General features: G+C 42.9%; 1 protein-coding gene across 2 annotated transcripts in view; it reads left to right on the top strand.

The window, feature by feature from the left end:
• The window catches only part of MTPN (myotrophin), a 52,713-nt gene that overhangs the window by 6,287 nt on the left and 27,217 nt on the right, over positions 1-19,209 (top strand). The window lies entirely within an intron of this gene.

The raw sequence follows: 19,209 nt of genomic DNA, 5'->3' as shown, positions 1-19,209 counted from the left end.
TAGTGTAAACATAACTTTTATATGCACTGGGAAACCAAAAAATTCATGTGACTCACTTTATTGCGATATTCGCTTTATTGCGGTGGTCTGGAACCGAACCCGCAACATCTCCAAGGTATGCCTGTATAGAATCTGTCAGCTAGCTCACATCTATACCTGTTTCTCAACCAGGGCAATGAAATGTAAATGTCAACTTGAAAGGGATGGAGGTTTATGTTGGTGTTTTCATACTGAACATATTGCAATTCCTGTCATCTTGCTAACATCTGAAGACTGCATATATGTGTATAGAGAAAATGGAACCCTGAAGAATTCCATGTGAGAACATTCTTGGGAAGGATTGTCTATCTGTCATAGTTTCTGAGAGTCTTGGGCAAAAAAGAATTATTTGAGCAGTACTTCTTGCAGACTATAAGTGTTCCCATGTCTTGTGATTGCATCAAAACATGAAGTCTAAGTAATGTTGTCATGGACACCTGATTTTCATTATGATAAACTGTGTATTAATATAACCCGTGCCACCTTTGTGCCATTTTCAAATTAATATCTTCAGTATCTAAAGGTAAAGTCTGTCTTGATGCATTCTCTTTCATAACAGCCAAGAATCGGTGACCAGATTCCCCCTATCGAGACTTCCTCGACTAGTAGCCAAATATATGATTCATCTGTGGAGGCCACCTACCTGTCCTATTAAAGCAGACATGTTAATCTCTAGCAGCTGGCTTTATTGTTCCTTCTGACTTTTACTGCACATATAGAATGTGGGTCATGGGAGCACTTTGTCAACATTCTTTGCATTTCCAATAGTTCAGACATTAGCACCCCGTTTGTTTGTTTGTTTGTTTGTTAACTTCAATATAAAATGATTGAAGATTGACTTCCAGTTGATATGAATTAGTACATCCATCTGTGGTTGTTAGAATATAAATCTCTTACTACTGCAGGTGAAACTGGGGTTCAGTTGAACTGATGTGAACTTTAAATTTGCCCTCCTGTGCTTACTGTCTTTATGCACAGTTCATTCTCTTTATGCACAGGAGGGCAGACTTAAAGTTGAATGGGGAGCCAAAACTTTAGCATTCATCTTAAATGTAGGGGTGCACTGGTAAAGATTTTCTTAGCCAATACTGATAGCCAATTATTAACCAGCCATGTCGGCTGATGCAGATCTGATAACCAATTTACAGGAATGTAGCCCAGCAGCTTGCAGAGCAGCATTGTGGTGGGGAGGGGTGTGGGAGAGGGAAGAGATGGGAGGGGCAGATTTGAGGCCCCCATGGTGAGAGAGGGAGTGGGGCTGAGGTAGGGACAGGTGCTACTCAGCCAGTGTGGTGAATCCAACTGCAAGGCAGGGCACAGCACAGGGTGGAGCTGCAGGTAGCTCATCCAGGGAACACCGGAGAAGGGGGAGGCGGCAGGGTGGCTCCCTGCTGCTGTGCATACTGCCAGGGGAGGCATGGGGGCTGCATATGCTTTCCTGGATATGTGTGTGGGGTAAGGATGAGCTGCCCACTGCAGGCTTGGGACCAGGGGCTGTGCCAGCCTCCCCCATGTGCAGCAGTGCCCACAACATTTATTGGTGACATTATTGACTACGTCGGTCAAAAAAAAGCCAATAGCTGATAACATTAATTTTCCTTCTATCAGTGCTGATCCGATATGCAATGGATATATCAGTTCATTTCTACTTAAATATATAATTTTTTTTTAAAACTTTTTTTCTTGTATAAAGTTTAATATCAATTCTAGTTCAGATAAATTCAATTCAGGTGAGTACTACCACCAGAGATTTCTTCTATAATTCTGTGTAAATATTCTTGATAACTCGATCACATGAGCAATTCATGACTACTGTTTTTTCTAATTCTTCACTTGTATAAACTATTGTTTGCTTCCCTGAAAACAGCCTAGTAGAGAACTGGTGAAATCTCTCTACTTGGTCTCCGGCTACATGTTGGCCATCAGGTGGAATAATTGCATACGATGGCTAATAAACCTAATAGGTCAAAATGCAAATGAAAGTAACACCTTGAGATTTAGCCATTGCATGTTTAGCCATAACTCTGTTTGATTTTTACAACTTAGGTTTACTGTTTGATTATGAAATACATTTGGGGAAGTGAATTGTGTATTACAAGATTCCCAGTCTTAACTTGCTTGGTACTTACTGAAGGAGGCTATGCTTGACCATACTTGTGAATGCTTGCAAACTCTGTCTCTTATATCCAAGCATATGGATATTTGGAAGTGTGTTCCTTAATGTCATAATTAATTCTGCTACAGCTTTAATAGAGTTAACTGAAATGTGCCCTTTCTTGTCTTAAGTTGGGGTAGATTACAGCCCACATCCAAGGATCAGTTAATATCCTTCCTGGCTTCTTGTGGGCTAAGATCAAATTTAGTTATGTTTAACTCCCCTTTGTTGTAGCTAACAAACTCCTTCACTAACAATAAAATTTTGCAGCAGAATTTATTGGAAAAATGTATATAAAATCGAGCAATAGCATTAAATGAGTGAGTGAATGGGATGAAAGTTGTACTTTGTTTTCAGTTTTTGTGACTGATAGCAGAACATGGATCATCAAATCCTTTTGGATATTAAGCTGTGATTGAACTCAAGCAGACTTTTCTTACTGAAGCTTTGTGCTCTAGATATAGAGATTTTTATAAACATGTTTTAAACTACTGCAGTAAAACCAGACACTGCAACATTTAATTGTTCAGAGAAGGGCTGTCCAACTTAGCCAGGGGCCATGCCAGTGAGGACTACGTGCCACTTAGGCTCCCCTGGTCCCTCTCCTCCCACACCATGAGTTCCATGGCATTGCCCCCCCCCCCCGTGTGCACTATGTGGGTGGGCAGCTTCCGCCTTACTTCCTCTGCCATTGAGTTCCCTGGTGCACCACATCAGAGGCTCCCTTGGCCCTGCAGGGTGTACCATACTACTCCCTGGGTGGGGGAAAAACATTAAAGCCCAAGAAGTGAGGCAGAACCCCGTTTCTTTTACACGATTTTTTTGGATACTGTTGATGTACTGCTCAGTTTTCTAACCTTGTAAATGGTACAGCATTCACTTGTAGCCTGAGGAATACATTTCCATATGAATAGCTTCTTAATTTCTCGCTTTCCTTGTTGATAATAATAGTACTGAAAAAAATGTTGATTCACAACTGGATTATACCTTCTGAAACTAACACAAGGAAATACCTACAGTGCAAGACTTTCAGATCATTAGGTAACATCTTGACAAATGTGGAAGATTTATGTATGTGTTTATGTATGTGTATTATTTAAGTAGAAGTGATTTCACTTGTGGATCACACTAACTTGGTATTTTAGCCTTGGATAGCAAGCTTTCAGTGGAGAAAGTTGATCCAACTCAGGTATTTTACCTGGGGGTTGGGTTGGTGGTAAAGTAATAGGTAAACAGGGCCAGATTAATGCATAAGCAAACTAGGCACATGCCTAGGGCTCTGAGCTGCAGGAGGGGAAGGGGAGGGATGGTTCTTCCCTCTGTGGCAGTGCTGCAAATGATCCCGTCTGCCTCCCCTTCCCTTCCCTTCCTCTTTGCTTGTCTTGCTGCTGCAGTGGCTCTGAGCTCTGCTTCCTATGGGCGGCAGTGACAAGGGGGTGGGTCTTGGATGGCCATGGGGCCCATGAATTTGTTTGCGTAGGGCCCACTAAAGGGTTAATCTGGCCCTGTGGGTTAATATGTATTTCTAGTAGCAAAGAGCACTGCACCTCTCAAAGGACCTGGGGGATACAGTAAGCTGAATATGAACCAACAGCATGCCCTTGTTGCAATGAAGGCGAATGGCATACTGGGCTGTATTAGTACAAGCTTTGCCAGTACATTGATGGAAGTGATTGTTCTCCTGTATTTGGCATTGGTGAAGCCACATCTGGAGTATTGTGTCCAATAGAAGACTGAGGGGGATTTAAAAGCAGCCTTCAATTACCTGAAGGGTGGTTCCAAAATGGATGGGACTGGACTGTGTTCTTAGTGGTGGCAGATGACAGAACAAGGAGCAACTGTCTCAAGTTGCAGCAAGGGTAGTTTAGGTTAGATAAGTTAGGTAAGAAATTTCTCACCAGGAGGGTGGTAAAGCACTGGAACCGGCTGCCTGGAGAGGTGGTGGAATCTCCATCCTTGGGAGTATTTAAGACACAGGTAAACAAAGCCTTGACTGGGATGACCTAGTTGGGGATGGTCCTGCTTTGAGCAGGCAGTTGGACTAGATGACTTCCTGAGGTCCCTTTCAGTCCTAATTTTCTGTAATTATTAAGATGTTGCTTGGCTGTTTAATGTTGCTCAGACTGTCTACTAACTTAAACATTCATTTATTTTCAAACTCATTTTATCTAGGCATCATTAGTGTGCATATTATAATGGTAAGATCATGTCTTCACTATAAAGTATCTGCTTTGATTTTTCAAGAATCCAACCTCTGTTTCTGAATAGGCAGTATTTTTCTGAAACATCCTTCGAACTCAAAAAAGAGAGCAGGTTGAGAACAGTGAAAATTGAAATCCTGTCCCCAGGCCCTGTGTTCTCCCATAGAGGATTAACTAATTTCTGATGCCTTTTTGATATCATCTGAGAATGTTGTTACAGAAGGAAACTGTTGTTGGAGAAGATAACATGGCTAAGGGTGTCGGTATTGGTCTTATGATCTGAACTGATATTGGGGTCACCTAATGTTAGTCACTGAACAGTAGCTTAGGTAGGAACTTGTGTATTACTGGCCTATTTAGCAATTACCATTTGGATCAGTTATCTGAAGGTACAGTTATCCACTTCCCATTATCAGTTGCCTTAGCTGTTTTGTTCCCTTGTAATACAAAATATTTTGCAGTAACAAATTTGACTGCATTGAGATTGAACACACATACATCTTTCTGTTTAAACAAAGTTTTTATTACCAGGAACTCATGTGATGTAGTACATCTTGGTTTAGTGTCACAAAACTTTTTGTGTTTAAACTTTCTCTAGAAGACTGCTTTTTGATGTTTGAGAGCAGATGGATGACAATGCCTGTGAGGAAGATACTGGACTTAGATGCTGGCTGTTTCCTGTTTGGAGCAGATTTATTTAGCAATCATTTGGTACCCATGTGGGATGGACTATCTTTTTCGACTTCTCTGGAGAGAGAAACAGTACAAATCAGCAACACTGCTTGGATTTTGGTCAAACTTTTTGCTGACTGTCCAGCCACCTGAATATGGAATAATCAGATAGGCCAGCTCTCTGTGCCTAAAAGTATGGGAATTGTAATGTTTAGTGAAAGTTAAGGTTGCAGCTGAGATGGCTTTGTCATCTGATTAAGAAAAGCACATGGCTTTTATTTTGTTACAGAGTTGAAAGTGCAGAGGATCTAAGAGGCTGCTCTTAAGCAATAATTATTACAATTATCTTTGGGGGGGTGGGTTATCTGTGTCTGGTATTAAAAACTAAGGCCTACTCTACACCTTTATAGTTATAATTAACTGAGACCAGCTACATGTACAAAGTACCTATCACACAATGAAAAGCTCCAACCAGCTATAAAATTAGACCTTGAAAATGTGTGTACTAACTTTATAGCTGCTTGCTATTCAGCTTTAGTTTGCACGTGTAGCAAGGAATTAACTGACATACTGTGTGATATGAATATAGTGGTAATCTGGCATTGTAGGGTGCATTGCTGTATCTCCAGTACAAACTTTCCTGAAAAAGGAGTGAAGAGGAAACTCCTGTCCCAGCATAGTTCTGAGCCTTAGGCTCTTTTCTCCCTACACAGCAGTATCGGCAGGAGTGCTGTGCAGTTTCAATCTTGTACTTCCTTTTATCACAAACGATAGTTTGGAATTAAGATATTGTCTCCTACAATTATGAAAGAAAGGGCTACAAGATGCACTGGGTAAGAGCTTAAGTAAGGTTCCCTGAGTTTGTGTGTGTGTTTTTTTTTTTTTTTTTTTTTAAGGTTATGCCTCTACACCCCTGCTCTAAATCTACTTCAGATCCAGGGATGGCTGATGGGTCAGATCTTGTCCGTTGGGCTTGGAATTTGGGGGTGTTGCCTACTGTCGGATTACTAAGTATGGGGCCCCACTGGGTATTTTGGCAGTGGGCCGGGGAAGCAACAGCTATATTAACTGCTCCCCCCCTACTGATACTGCTTGCCTAACACCCAGAGCCTGGATCCAACTTGTAAGGAGCCCTGTAGTCCAGCTGTGGCTTGGGGGTGGGGGGATGGGGGTCAGATCAATTTGATGCCCCTTACTCCACAGAGAAGCTGAGGCATTGGTCCAAGATTATCAGTCTGTTGCTGCTCTTGCCTAGTTTTCTTCACCTGGCGCGTAACTTTCTGGCATGTAAGAGCCAGGCAGAACAGGGACTCAAAGGAAGTTGATCTTTTGTTGAATTTGTAGCTGAAAGTTCAGAAGAGCCCACCCCAAATGAAGACCATTGAAGTGGTCATCAGATACCTTGTATAATTCTCCCAAAATATTAAACTATTCCTTTTTCATCTTCCATCTTTTTCTTTTAGTTCTGTCAGTGTTTTGTTCCTCAGTTCCCCGATCCTTCTCTTCATTCTGAAGGACTAAATTATTGTCTCGCCACCATTACTAATAGATGGCTGCTTTTCCTTTTCTCTTATATGCGGGCCAGAAAAAGTAGTTCTTTAGAAACATTAGCATAAGTACTAACCTGGAGAGTTTTGCCTTAATCCTCCTGCACATAATACTACTTCTGTGGGCCAGCAGATTTATGATGGTGAGCTCTCTTTGCAGAACACATGCTCTCATCTGTTTGTATATGTTCTATGTGAATGTAATGTATAAAACTCTGTGTTGACGCTGCACTGGAAATGCTATATGGAGGTGTGATCTTGCATGGGGACTCTGTTAAGGGGAGAAATAAAAATGAGATGCCTGCAGTATCAGACTAAGATCCCAGTTGTGTATGTTAGCTATTCTTACAAAATTGAGTGGGTTTTTTTTGTTTGTTTGTTTTTGGTTTTTTTTTTTTTCTGAGCTTTGAATTGGAACCATTTTGGTTTGATTGCATGTTACTATGTAACTTACTGCCTTTTGCCAGTATATCCCATAGTAAAACTCTCAGTAGAGCCTTATGGTCCAGTGGCTGTTTCAATGTACTGTTACGTGGGATTAGTATTCAAATATGTTATGTCTACAAGACAGAGTATTTAGTACTGATAGAGGTTGAGAATCTTCTGCATTACCTTCTGGATTCATTTTTTGCTTATCGTGTAGTCGAATTTGTCGCTGTTGTAACTGGTTATGTAATCTGTTAATTATACATGCCTAACCAATGTTTTCCTATACTGTCCAATAGTGTTCACTTTAGGCCTATGTTAGTGCTGTACTTTATCAAACACCCAGTAAAGTTATGTTATTTAGTAGTTTTTTAAGGTTTAGGCTCTACCAAAATTTTCAAGACGATAGTTGGTGATTCCCCCCCACCCTTTCTAAATTCAGCATCAGTGTTTTCTTTCAGTTATGCATATACTAAGGTGTGAAATATTATACTTTGTTTTTGAGGTCAGGAGTGTAGGACAAGTTTCTAGAAACTTACATTTGAAAACAAGGTTCAGTTCACCTTTGTTCTTTAGAATACTCACTCATGTAGCAGAGGTTTGTTTGTCTTTAAAAATGCTGATACAACAGCTGAAACACAGATGGCTCAGTAGTTCAGTTGATTTAGCAGTATTTTTTTTTTTTTTTAAATCGGTCTTTAGATTGACACAAAAGGACTTTAGATGGCATTTGATTATAGTGGGTGGGTTGGGTACCTGTTTGTTATTGTGGTTAAACCTGCAAAGTGGACTTGCATAAGTACCTTTTGGTTGTCTTAAGTTCACAGAACTGTAATAAATCTTGCTGGGTTTTTGGTTGTAGCGGTGTTGGTCTAAAGACCTAGGCAGGCAAGGTTCTTTGAGTAGATGTGATGGTTTAATAAAAGATATCACATCTATTCAAAGAACCTTTCCTGCCTATGTAATAATTCTTGGCATTTATGTTGTACTTCAAAAGCCCCTGTAGTGCTTGTTGGCATGGGCAAATGATTTATATAACTTGCCCTAAGTTTCCTTAGGCAGTGAGTACTGGAACCAGAATTAGAATATGAGGGTTACAAGAAAACAGGCATGTGTTTTAATGTAAATGAGCATTGTATGACAGTAAAAATCCTGGTCCATGAGTACTTATCCTGTTTCGACTACCACTACTACTAAAAGAGCTTTATTGTTACTGCTAAATTGCTTTCATACAGTGTTCCTTAATTAATGTATTTTAGGCATTTCTGGCTTCTGCTCTTTTGCTCAGTTTTCTAGATGGCTCTGTCTTCCCTGACTTCATTATGGAAAGTAATAGGGCAATAAAGTTCTGGATCTAGTCAAATTAGAATGTTGCTCACTGCTGGTGTTTTTATATGAAACCTTCTGCCAGAAGTGCATTTCTGGGCCCTGCATCTTTGACGATTTTTCCCTTGACAGTCTGCTCAATTTTTTTAAGCTTGCCTTCAGAACTCCTGTTTCTTAAGGTAGAAGTGGTTTGTCCGCCCCCCCCTCCCCCCGCCTTTTCTCTGAGACGTAGGAGAAAAGAAGCCGGAGAGCCAGTCCTAGGTATTCCATGAGGTGTACGGAGAGGAAAGACAAACTAGCTTGGTGGAAGACGAAGCAAACTCAGTGTTCCTCAACTTTCAAGATGGAACAGAAAAAAATGGTGTTGGCAGGAATCAGGTTATTATTTACTCCCTTGCCACTGCCCGCCTTCCCTTCAAATGCACAGCAATTAGGAAAGGAATGAAAACTAACTTTCTTTTAGTGGTCGCTTTGTTTTTTTTTTTTTTTCCAGTGGCTCCAAAAGTAGTGCATTGGTGTCTTCTGCAGCTTCAGGAGAGAGGGCTGCATTAGTCTTTTGTTTAATCTAAACCTTCAAAACAGTTCATGTGTAACTATTAAAGTAGAACTGTTTTTAAATGGAATATTTCGATTCTGCAGAGGGTTATGGCAGTTGCCATGGAAAACTTCCTACTCAGTTCTAGAATAACGAAGATGTTTCTTAGCTCTGACTTAATCCACAATAATCAATATGATATGTAATTGAAGAAATCTGGCTTACTGTTGCAAATGGTCAGAAACAATGCACAAGTAATTGAAGTTAAAAATCTAGTGTTCTAAGACAGCATATCCTGCCTTGGAATGCAGTGGCTATGCAGATTTGATCTAATGCGCTTTAACTGAGGAGAGACACCCCCCCCCCCAATGCTGTGTGGGCTGTTCAGGGGCAGCTGATGGTCTGGGACCATGGATGTTCTCCTAGCAAGTGTCCATGAGGTGGTTTGACCCTTGATCCTTGTGAATGGCAGAACATCAAAAGGTCAGCAGCAGCTGATTTACCTGAACACTTTGAAAATTATGACTTCTTTTGAATGGAAATACAGCTTTAGAATGTGAGTGGAAAGAAACCATTAAGAGTTTTACAAGACGACTACTCCTCTTTCCCCCCATCCCCCCCATGCACATTCTGAAGGGACAGTTACTAATATGTCCCTAGGTTTTTGCCTGTTAGTACTAAATTGCATCAATTAGTGGTGATGCAATCCAAATGATTTTCATTTGTCTTAGTCTTTATTGCTAATCGAAATAAAAGCAAGGCTGTGAAAATGAGCATTTTTATCCATGGTGGGCATGAAAGGGTGTGAATTCATACTCAGTTTGCCACTGATGTGGCACTAGTATTTCAGCTGTTTTCCTATTCATATCAAGATAACCTCATTGTTTTGTGGAGGAAGTGGTGGATGAGGCTTTCTTCAAACGGCTGGTAGAGAATTCCTCATCACAGGCGCTGGAATGTGCAGCAGACACCACAAAATGATTTGAGTTCAGGATCCTGAGGAAAGGAAGGATGGAGAGCAGCAGAGTAAGGACCCTGGACTTCAGAAAAGCAGACTTTCACTCAGGGAACTCATGGGCAGGATCCTCTGGGAAACCAGTCTGAGGAGGAGAGGAGCCTTAGGGGACCCCACTTGTCACAGGACACCATGACGATTGATTTCCATCAACCACCACCCTCTGGGTCTGACCACGGAGCCGATTCCCCAGCCAGCGAATCATGGTGGACTCGAGGCCACAGTTGGCCAGTTTTGCCAAGAGGTGATTATAGGATACCAGATGGAAGGCTTTTCTGAAGTTGAGATATATGATGTCAATCTCCTCTCCCTTGTCCAGGTCCAGATGCTAGGTCACCTGGTCGTAAAAGAAGATAAGATTGGTCAAGCAAGACCTACCTGCAACAAACCCATGCTGGCTATCCCTCAGGATAGTGCCGTCGGCCAGTCTGTTGAGAGTGGCTTCTTTTTAATAATCTTTTCTAAGACCTCCCCCAGGATAGAGGTCAGGCTGGACCTGTAGTTTTCCAGATCCACTTCCACCCCCCTTTCTTGAAGATAGGTACCACATTAACCTTCTTCCAATCTTCAGGCACTTCACCAGAGTGCCAGGAGTTCTTGAAGATCCATGCCAGGGGCTGGGTGGGCTGTAATGCTAGTCAGCTCCTTGAGTACCCTGGGGTGTAGATTGTCGGGGGCCTGCTGACTTGAAGGTGTCCAGCGTCTCAAGGTGTTCCTTCACGAGGTCAGTATTGATAGAGGGCAAGGGATCTCTCTCACCCAGGCCTTCCTCATGCAGGCCCCACTGTCCCATAGTGGGCAGGGGCATCCCTCAGGACTGATGAAAGACCGACACAAAGTACCCATTTAATAGGTTGGCTTTTTCCTGGGCGTTGGTTATCAGTTGTCCCATCTGGTTTAGCAGGGGTCCAATGTTGCCTTAGCTCTTCCTCTGGCTCCCCACATATCTGAAAAGGGACTTTTTATTGTCCTTGATGCTTGTAGCTAGTTGGAGTTCCATCGCAGCCTTGGCTTTCCTGGTTTGCTCCCCGCAGGACCAGACCAGTGTGGAATATTCCTGCTTAGAGGTGGATCCCGTCCTTCATCCTTTGTAGGCCTTTCTTTTTAGCTGCAGGAGGTCCGCGAGTTCCGTGGAGAGCCAAGGGGGCTGCTGTGCTCTTTTGCTGCCTTTCCTCTGAGACGGAATAGCATTAGCTTGTTCATCAAGGATTGCTCCCTTGAGGAGCAACTACTCTTCCTGAGCTCCCCTTCCCTTGGGGTCATGGTCCCTTAAGGCCTCACCAGTAAGCCTCCTGAGCTTGTCAAAGTCAGCTTTCCTGAAGTCAAGGACTTCTGTATTGCTGACTGACTTGCCAGCTTTATGGCAGATGGTGAAGGTGATCAGCTCACGGTTGCTGTCGCCCAGCTTCCCTTCGATCATTAAGTCGCTGATTAGGTCATCATCAGTTGCCAGTACCAGGTTGAGCAGTGCTTTACCTCTCATTGGCCTGTAGACCTCTTGTATCAGAGGTCATCCACGCAGGAGAGGAAGCTTTGCGACCACTTGGATTTAGCCGAGCGCTCTTCCCGCCAGCTGTCTGGGTAGTTGAAGTGTCCCATGACAACCATGGACCTGAAGCATGCAGCTTCACCCAAGTCCATGGTCAGCCAGTTCCTGGGTGAACTCCTGGTCAAGCTCTTGACTTTGCGTGGGAGGTCTGTAGTAGACTCCCACCATTGTGTCCCCTGTGCCATGTTCCCCACGGATTTTAACCCAGAGGGTCTCCAGCCGTTCACCCTGGTCGCCAGTGTCGGCTTGCAGGGATGCATAGCTCTCCTTGACATAGAGAGCTATGCCCCTGCCCCTTTGTCTACTTGATCTCTCCTGTACAGGGTATAGCCGTTTATACCAGTGGTCCAGTCATGGGTGGAGTCCCAGCAGGTCTCCGTTATCCCTATGACATCATAATTTTTTGCATTAAGCAAGAGAACAAATTCCTCCTGCTTATTCCCCATCTCCTGGCATTTGTGTACAAGCAGGCAAGTGTCACCTTGGGGGGCCCTTGCCTTGCCTATCAGTTGTTCCAGGGCTGGGGCATGGGTGGGCTCCCTTAAGTGACTTGACTTGCAGGCTTTGCAAGTGATGCTCAGTGGGCAAGCAGTGGCAGTAGTCCCCTCATCCCCCAGTGGGCTTAGTTTTAAGGCCCGGTGGATCAGGTCAGCCAGTCTGGCTGAGAAGAGCCTCCTCCCCAGCGGAGAGAAGTGGAGGCCGTCCCTTCCCAGCAGCTTGCTGCCTCTCTTGCCAAAGAGCAGACTGTGGTCATGGAAGCCAAAGCCTTCCTGGTGACACCAGCACTGCAGTCTTTGGTTCACTACCTGGATCCTCCTCAGTCGGTAGCTGGCATAGAGTACACCCTGTGCCATCTAGTTGGCAGTTTAGCTGCAGGAGGTCCACTAGTTCCCTGGAGCTCCAAGGGGGAGAACTCCAACTAGATGGCATAGAGTGTACCCTCAGCAAGTTTGTGGTTGACACCAAGTTGGGGGGAGTAGTAGATATGCAGGGTGTGGGGAGGGGAGGGCTAGGATTCAGAGAAACCTAGGCAAATTGGAGGATTGGACCAAAAGAAATCTCATGAGGTTCAATAAGGACAAGTGCAAAATCCTGCACTTAAGATGGAAGAATCCCATGTACCAGTACAGGCTGGGGGCTGACTGGTTGGGCAGCAGCTCTGCAGAAAAGGACTTGGGGTTTACAGTGAACAGCAAGATGTGTGGTCTTGTTGCCAAGAAGGTTAACGGCATGCTGGGCTGCATCGGTAGGTGTTGCCAGCAGATAAAGAGAAGTGACTATTCCCCTTTGTTCAGCACTAGTAAAGTCACAGCTGGAGTATTGTGTTCAGTGTTTGGCCCCTCACTACAGAAAGGATGTGGCCACATTGCAAAGGAGGATTTCATAGCAGCCTTCAACTACCTGAAGAGGGGTTCTAAAGAGGATGCAGCTGGATTGCTTTCATTGGTGACTCATGGCAGAACAAGGAGCAACAGTCTCAAGTTTCAACAAGGCAAGTTTAGGTTCTATATTAGGAAGAATTTTCCCACTAGGAGGGTAGTAAAGTACTGGAGCAGGCTACCTAGAGAGGTGGTGGAATCTCCACCCTTGGAGACCTCAAGAGATTTTTTTAATATGTAAATCAGATATTTCAGTGTTATATCTAGTATATTTGGATGTGCATAAGTCATTCAGCAAAATAGTACTGCAGCATTAATTATATTTAGCTGAGCCATCTTCAGTTCTCTTTTCCCTTCCTGGTTCATGGTCAGTCTAAAAGGCATGAAGGCAGAATAACTGATCCAGGGCAGGATGGATGGGGTGGGGGTCATCAATGTCAGTGAAGGAGTTGGTAATTTAGCTAACCTCTTCCTCCAAATTATAGAAGTTTTAACTACTGGAACTATGCACTGAATACTTCTATTTTCCATACCTGTATCTCATTTATGTGATTATCTAAAGAGAATACAGAGAATAGGGTTACAAGAATTTTCATTGGTTCTAGGTTTATAGGTCAGAGGAACTAAGCATTCCATCAGAAAGATGGCAGGAGGTATATTCTAGGTTAGGTGCAGGGGTGGCAACCTGTGGCCTGCAGGCCAGAGCCGGCCTACAAAGACGTCTAATCTGGCATGGGGATTTGGTGTCAAGGAGCTGTATTGTGCTGCCTATTCCCCTTCTGTGGAGCCTGTTGCTCTCTCATGCTTCTGCTTCCCTCCTTGCAGAGGGGTTGGGTTAGTCAAGTGTAGGTAGCTGGTGGGTGGTGGGGAGGACAGAGACTTCCAGCCCCCAGCCACAGCCTGGATGCACACTCAGGCCCTTGCTAGTAAACGGCTGCTGATTTGTGTCCTAGAGACAAGTGTATAATTTGCAGGCATTTATCAGCAGTTTTTGTTTTGCTTTGTTCTTAATCTAAGATTTTAAATTAGCGTTCTCAAGAGTGTTCAGGTACCAATTTTAAATTCAGGACTCTGAAAATTGGTTCCATTTTCCTTACTACACAGACACAGTAGGAAGAAAGGAAAAGATTGGGCTTTCTCATGGAACTTGATCTCAGTGAAATTTTTCTTTAGATTTTTTTTCCTCAGACAAGTTTTGCCATCATTGGAATGAAGTTTAGTAACATATATATTTTTCCCTCTCCCCTCTTTCGTCTCTTGAGTGTGCTAGTAAAATCATGCTGTTTGTAAAGTAGCAGTGTTTTCTACTACTTGTGTATTAGAGATTGGGAACCTACAGACCCTGTGTTGCTGGGGGACTTCTACAGGTTTCAGTGGGTGGGTCTTTGGCACTATATTTGTGATGTGGTGCTTTGCCTGCATGGTGGCTGGGCAGCCAGGAGTAAAGGAAGCAGCCTGAGCTTAGAGGTTAGCGTCACAGGAGTGGCTCTCTGCTGCCTATCCATTGCTGACCAGTGGTCTTAGTCGGGTCCTTCCTGTTGCATAGAGTTTCTTGTATTTGCAGGAGCTGAGGGATAAAAACACACTAAACAAAGAAACACAATGTTATAAATGATTATTAATAAATTGAAGAGGTAGTGTTTGGCACTATACTAATGCTGGATTATTGTTAGAATTTGAAGATGCACTTCTAAAACCAGAAGTACAGACAGTTGTTCCTGGTGGGGTTGGATATTGGTGTTATAGTTCAGGCAGAATTGCAGGTTCAGAAAAGAAAAAGGGGGAGAGAACCCAATTCTGAGTCTCTTTAATAGCACAGGAGTGAAATTCTAGGGGGCACTGCTGAAAGGAGGAGATACTATGTTAGTTTAATAGTCTAGCAGGGAAGTAATGAATCTTTAAATTTCTGACTTATCACTAAGTGTGCTCATTGTGCCTTTGTAATGGGCTGTTGTCATAGTGCAGTGTAGGGACAAAACCAATAACTTCTAATTCATATTTTTTAATTTGAGCTGCAAAATATCTGAGAATTATATTTAAATTAAAGTTGTTATCTTACTATCCTATTCTGCGAGGTTTTCAGTTGTTGTAACAAGTGAAAAATTGATGTTTTCTGGAACTAGTCCATTTTAACGGTTTGGCAAGAGGCAAAGCAATCTTCTAGTGGACCAACTATGTTTGGAAAGTTTAGACAAGATTTTGAATACAAAACATGCTTGTAAGGCCTCAGTATCTTCTGTAACTGTGTGGAGGTCCTACTGAGTGCATGCTACAGGAATATTCCGATTATACTGCATAAAACAAAAACTAGTTTTAAATATTTATGTAGACAATTATGGCACACTTTTCTAACGTGTGCAGTCTCTTTAACTGTAGCACATTGTTAAAATTCCATATAGGATTTTATTTGTAATGGAGGACTTTGTATCTACATTTTTATTTAGTGTTTATACATATGTTTTAAAGCATGTTTAATTAGTCTTATCTTACATGGGAAAAGACAGAGACACTTGGTTTTTGGGAACAGCTTTATTAGAAATAGATTCGTGGCTTTTCTCATGCAATTTGCTTTATTGTCTTATATTGCCTATCACTTCAGTGCCTAAAGACTTCTTACTTAAATTTTCTTTTGGAACACTAGAGGGAAAACTAATGCATATGGAAAGCATTTAGGTGTCATTTGGTTTTGTTGAATTTTGCTAATGTGCTCCAGGCTTACATTCTTAAAGTCAGAAAAAAAACCTTTTATAGTAAACCAGTTGAAAGTGCTTTACTCTACTTCCCTAATTTTCCATTTTACAAAAGCAGTATGAATTTAAATGGATTATTTTTGTGTAATAGTTGCATTCATCATATTTTTATTTTTCATGCGTTTTAAAGATGAGCTGTAAAGCTTTTTCTAAGGCTAGCCAGCTTTTCAAGCTTCAGACTCCCTGTCAGGGAAAAATCCAACTTGACTGTTTTTACAAAACACATTTTTGTGTTTAGACAATTGTTGACACCTAAATCTGGGGGGTGGAAGAGGAGAATTCCCTGACTTGAGTTCCAGGGTATTAACTGGGCATATCCTCTGTACACTGTGCTGCAGTGGAAAAACTAAGGTTTCAAGGGAGTCAGACAGACTAATCAAAAAGTTGGAAGATGATTCTGGTACAAAGGGGCATGCAAGTTCTGTCTTAAAGGATTAGGCTTTGCCTCAAGGTAGGTGCATGTGTCATGATCTAATTCAGCTGTTTTCCAGAGCAGAAGAAAGGCTTAAATGCTTTCTCCCTTTCCCCTCCTTCTCCCCCTGAACTCAGTGGGAGTCGGTTGGGATTCACTTTAATCATCATTCAACTGTTTCTTTCTGAAGTGGCTTCTCTGCTCCTACAAGATCATTGGAAAGACCTCTTTTGGTTTACTAGAGTCATGTTACTTCATTATCCTCAAATTCAAGAGTTGTTCCTATTAATTTGCAACAGTAATCCTCGACTCCTGCTGGCTTACGTACAGCAAAACTGACCGAGTAACATGCTGCAGACGTTGTCTTTGCTCTTCCTATTAATATGAAGAAATTTGTCAGTAGAAATTAAAAGTTTTCTGTGGCCATGAGTAATGTCAGAGTGTTGTGTTGTCTGGAGGCAAAGTTTTGGGACCATTGATCCAGAGAAACATCTTGAAGCTTCACTTCAGTGTTGGTTTGTCTATAGAATGCATGCTCACTATGTTGTTTTGTATTTAATTCTTAAAGCAGAATTCTGGAAGCAGAAGTGTACTAACAGTATTCTTGCCAACTGTTTCCATATAACCATCATCACAACCTATCTAGAAAAGCTTAAAAGGCTTCATTTCCAGCAGGAAATTAAATCCTAGGTGATATACTTAGGAAGAAGTTGTACTTGCCACAACGAATTTGCAGCTTAAAACAACAATGTATTATATGAATCTTAAAGAAGAACAGATAGCCCAGCCAATCTTAACTTCTAGCAGTTTTTTATATCCTTATGAAAGATGGTTGGAAAAGCAAAGTACAAGCCTAGCTCTGAATTTCATCTCTTTCTTTGTACCGTCCTAAGAGTTTGCTTGCTTATCCACCTATATTCTTTATATCCTTCCTCTGGATTTCTTCCTGAGGATTGCAGTACAGAAATGAGGGCTTGAGGTGGTGGTTGCTGCTGCTGCTTCTAAAATTTTTAATAGAAATGCAAGACTTTAAGCCAGGGATGGCCAAAATATAGCCCGCGGGCTGGATCTGGCCCACCAGTTGATTGCTTCCAACCGATGCCTGCACCACAGCCCTCCACATGGGGCCAGACCCTGCTGGCACTGTGCTCTAGCCAGCACGTACAGCTTCCTGGTAGAGCTGTTCCCAGTGTAGCTTCAGCCACCTAGCTACTGCTTGCTCCTCTCGCCTCCTGTGATGATGGTGTCTCTCCCTCTGGCCCTTACTGTGCTGCTTTGAGTGAGGGGGAAGCTTCAGCCAGGTGGCTCCTGCCCCAGTGCATGGGGCTCTGGCTCCAGATCCTGGCCACCTTCCACCCACTCTGCCATCCTGGCGCAGTGTAGGCTGCTGGTGGGCTGGAGCTGGAGCCATTTAGTTGGAACTTTCTCCCTGCACTGCAGAGTGGCACACCAGGGGTGGGAGCAAGAGGAACCTCGGGAGGTACAGGTAGCTATAGCCATACCAGGATCAGCCCCACCAGGAGGTGTGTGGGCCAGAGTTCTGTGCAGGCTGCTCCAGACAGGAGTGCCTGCATGGCCCCATGTGGAGCATGAAGGAGCAGCATGGGATGGGAGAGAGTGCAAAGCGTTCCAGCACCACCTGGTGAGCTCTGCTACATAAAATAAAGCAGGACAAAAATTATTTTTGAAATGTGTTTATAGTAGATGTATGATTTTTAATATGCAATCTGTTTTTTATCTATAACTTGTTAAAATGATGACTTCTCAAAGATTGTGTGTGCTGCACATGACAGCTCACCAGAACTCGTTAAGTGAGCCTCCAGCTGTAATAATTGCCCACCCCTGCTTTAAGCTGTGGCTAAAAATTTAGTAGCTTCTCATTGAGCCGTGTACAAGGGTGGTCACTACATGAGAAGTTGCTTAATACACTACTCCTGCCCAGTTTTAGAATCTAAAATGTTCATGTTGTTGCTAAGTGACAATGAGTGGGCTTTATCTTGGTGGTTGGGAGGAGGAGGGGAGGAAAGCCAGGAGGAAGAAATGGAATAGACCAGCAGAAATACCTATTCTTCACCTGGGTGGTTGTTTTTATAATTTGTTTGTTTTTTCGATAAACTTGGGTCAAAAATATTGTCTATTTTTAAAGAACATAGTACAACATATTTAACATAAAACGTTAAGCGTGACATTTCAAATTATATCCAAATGAATGATCTTTATTGTAGAACTTCTTTGTACCTGATGGTGTTTAACACTGAAAAATGCAAGGTTCTCTACCTTGGGAGGAAAAATTTTGCAGCATGTTTATAGGCTTGGCAGTGCTACACTGACTAGCATTATGGACGAGAGGGACTTGGGGTCAGGACTGACCACGAGATGAATGTGAGCCTTCAATGGGATGCTGTAGCTAGTAAAGTGAGCAAAACCCTGGCTTGCATCCATAGATGCTTCTCAAGCAAATCCTGGGATGTCATTCTCCCCCTGTACTTGGGCCTGGTGAGGCCGCAGCTGGAGTACTGCGTCCAGTTTTGGGTTCCACAATTCAAAAGGGATGTGGAGAAGCTTGAGAGGGTGCAGAGGAGAGCCATGCGCATGATCAGAGGTCAGGAAAACAGACCTTACAATGAGAGGCTGAGAGCTATGGGACTCTTCAGCCTGGAAAAGTGCAGGCTCAGGGGTGACCTGATGGCCACCTGTAAGTTTTTTATCAGGGGTGCTCACCAGGATCTGGGGGAACCATTTGTTCACTAGAGCTCCCCAAGGGATGATAAAGTCAAATGTTTATAAACTCCAGCAAGATGGTTTCAGGCTGGACATGAGGAAGAACTTCTTTACTGTCTGAGCCCCCAAGGTCTAGAATTGCCTGCTGCCAGAGGTGGTTCAGGCACCTGCTTTGAATGCCTTCAAAAGAACCTGGATGCTTATCTTGCTGGGATCCTATGACCCCAGCTGACTTCCTGCCCCTGAGGCAGGGGGCTGGACTCTGATCTTCCAAGGTCTCTTTCAGCCCTAATGTCTATGAAATGTCTGTGGTGTTTCCTGTTGGCACCAGTACATACAACTGTCTTCAACTACCAACTCTGGAGGAAGCTACACAACTGTCCATGTGAAAAGCATTGTTCCCTTAAATAGTCACTGGAAGCCTCAAAAAGGGTCAAGTGAAAAATAACCCACCTATAATTTTCTTTGAGTAGTATTCAGTG

The sequence above is a fragment of the Crocodylus porosus genome, unplaced genomic scaffold, assembly GCF_001723895.1.
Source record: "Crocodylus porosus isolate Cpor-Errol unplaced genomic scaffold, CroPor_comp1, whole genome shotgun sequence".
NCBI lineage: Eukaryota > Metazoa > Chordata > Crocodylia > Crocodylidae > Crocodylus > Crocodylus porosus.
The sequence above is the reverse complement of the archived record's forward strand: the minus strand, read 5'-3'. Positions and strand labels throughout refer to the sequence as shown.